This window comes from Lagopus leucura, unplaced genomic scaffold (genome assembly GCF_019238085.1).
Source record: "Lagopus leucura isolate 7727_CA_CO unplaced genomic scaffold, USGS_WTPT01 Super-Scaffold_100009, whole genome shotgun sequence".
NCBI classification, from domain to species: Eukaryota; Metazoa; Chordata; class Aves; order Galliformes; family Phasianidae; genus Lagopus; species Lagopus leucura.
This window is the reverse complement of record NW_024962266.1, coordinates 20,910,703-20,913,283: the sequence shown is the minus strand read 5'-3', so window position 1 is coordinate 20,913,283 and position 2,581 is coordinate 20,910,703.

Sequence of the window (2,581 nt, the reverse complement as noted above, 5' to 3'; positions counted from 1 at the left end):
TTTTTTTTTTTTTTGTTTTGTTTTGTTTTGTTTTGTTTTGTTTGTTTAAATTATTTTTAATGATGGTGATTTCACCGGCGGGGGTGGGAGCAGCCCTTTCTGACCCCGAGAAGCCGAGCTTTGCCATCGGACCGCTGCCGGCCGCGAGTCCTCGGAGCCCCGGGCGGAGCCCGGTTTGGTGGGGAGCAAAAGGGGGGGTCGGGGCTGTGCGGGGCTGCGCTCCCCCCAGTCTCTCCCCGCCTTCGGAGAATAAAGTCTTCTCCCTTGCACACAACCGCGCCGATTTCCCGATGTTTTGCTCGTATCGATACATTTGGGCTGGGGGTGCGTGTGGGGGGGGGGGGGGGGTGGTATTTATTCAGTCGGTCGTGCGGACAAACTGAGGACACGTTGGCGAGCTGTGCGGAGCGCACCGCTTGCTCTTTTCCGCGAAGATGCGCCGAATTAAATGCGGTTATTTCTTTGTCGGGTCTGTCTAAAGCCCGACGGTAGAAAGCTCAGAAAGGTTTTGTGAAAACAGAGAGGAACTCTTATTAATTCTTAGGGAGGGGGGAAAGGTGGGAGAATTAAAACTGAGGAGTTTTCATCGAAGCAATTTCAAAATCTCCCGTGTTTAAGGCGAGACAATGGTGACATCGCGGTCGGAGGGGTCGAGATTTCTCGTGCCCGGGCTGCCAACAGCAATTTGGGAACGACCGAGGAGACCTCGATCCCTTCCAACCCCCTCCCGGCACACGGGGCGACCCTTCCCCATTAAATTCAACGGAGGATGCTTCAAAGTTTGGCGGCCGCTCGTGCGTGGGTTTTTGCACCCAGGGGCCGCGGCTCGTGAGAGCCACAGGTCGGGGGAGGATCTGCTGCCGGCCGGGCTTTTGGGAGACGGGGGGAGCTTCCAGGCGAGCGGCCGAATTTGGGGCAGTATCGCCCGCCCGCCCCTCGCTCACCCCCGCCTCAACTCGTTGTGGTTTGCGGGGTAGCGATGGCGCTGCTTGAAGATTCGGTGTATGGGCTGGGGGCGGGTGGGATCCCTGCGTAGAGTCACCCCAAAGCAGGCACCCCGTGAGCTTTGCGGGGTGATGCCCACGCAACACCAGCGACCGAGACCCCCGAAAAAAAACCGCCCTCGAAAAGCGATGACGGCAATAAAAGAGCCGAGTTTCTCCCGATCGGTTTGTAGGACAAAAGCGGGTGGTTATCAATTATCGGGGCTGGGGGAAAAGCAACGCGAGGGCTCCCCTCCTTCGTGGGGAGAAAGGGCTGGGAGAGATGGAAGAGATTTAAATGGATTTTCCCCACGCAAACCCCTCACCCCTCTCTTTGCCGGGACAATCGCTTGGTTCCGCATAACCTCTGCAAAAAGTATATATGCGATAAAAATAAATACAAGAAAGTGGCACTCGGAGCCTCCGGTGCCTTGAGACAGACCGGTTCCCTCTTTTTTTTTTTTTTTTTTTCTGTTTTTCTGTTTTTTTCTTTTTATGGTCAGAATTTGTACAAAATATCAAGCTCAAATTAAAAGGTCCTCTCCCCCCTTCTTATTCTTTCTTGTTCCCTTAATTCCTGTCTAAACGGTTTTGCTCTGGGAGAAGAAATCTTTTCTATAGGAGGGAGAGAGGAAAAAAAACCTTCAAGAAGAGAAGGGTATTATTGTTTTAATCCTCTTACCCGCAGTCATTTTAAAACAGGGTGTTTTGGAGCCTGAAATGGCGTCTTGTCTCCCAATCCCATCCTAAATCCTTCTGGGCTGGGAGAGAATCTAAAGGCAAGGAGCTGGCATCTATTAGCAATCTCTCTAAAGGCTTTAAACTGCTCTTTCTGCTGCGAAGGCATGGCAAAGCTGAAAAGCAAATAGAGCCACGGCTGCAGCTAGTGGGCTCTGCCAGATCCCAGCCCGGCCGCTTGGACGGGGGTACCTGCGGAGATCCCGCAGAGAGGGAAAGAAAAGGGGAAGGAAAGGAAAAAAAAGGAAGGAAGGGAAAAGGGAAAGGAGGGGGGGAGGGTGGGAGAAGAAATTAAAAAAAAAAAAAAAAAAGAAAGAAAAAAAAAAAGAAAAAGAGGGGTTTCATATTTTTATGTCCCGAAAAAATATTTAGGGTGTCCGTATAGATGTACATATAAAACAAAAATAAATCAGGGTGGTTTAGTGGTTGTCTCTTCCCTATTAAAGTGTCCCCCTCTCGCCTCCTCTTTCTTCGCTTTCCCTCTCCTCGCCGAGCCGCTCCCAGCCCTAGGGCTCCTCGCATTGTCCCCAGTTTCATCCGTCCCGTCTCAAAAAAGGGGTACGGGAGGGGGCCGGGAGCAGCTCGGTGATTAACGCCGGACATTATCGGGGAGAGGAAAACTTCAGGACGTGCTGTTAAACAGGGAGCGGGGCACAGGTTCCCTCCCCTATGCCTTACGGACCCCATCAGCCCCCCACCCTCGGGTTCAACCCTCCTCCCTCCAGCAGCATCCTGTCCGCTCCCAGAGATTTAATTAGGCGTTTACACCTCGGCTTGGAGTAAACGACTGGTAAGAAGTGCTGGGGGGAGAGAGGGGGGAGGTTAGAGGGGGAAAGGCAAGGGGTGTGTGTGTGTGTGTG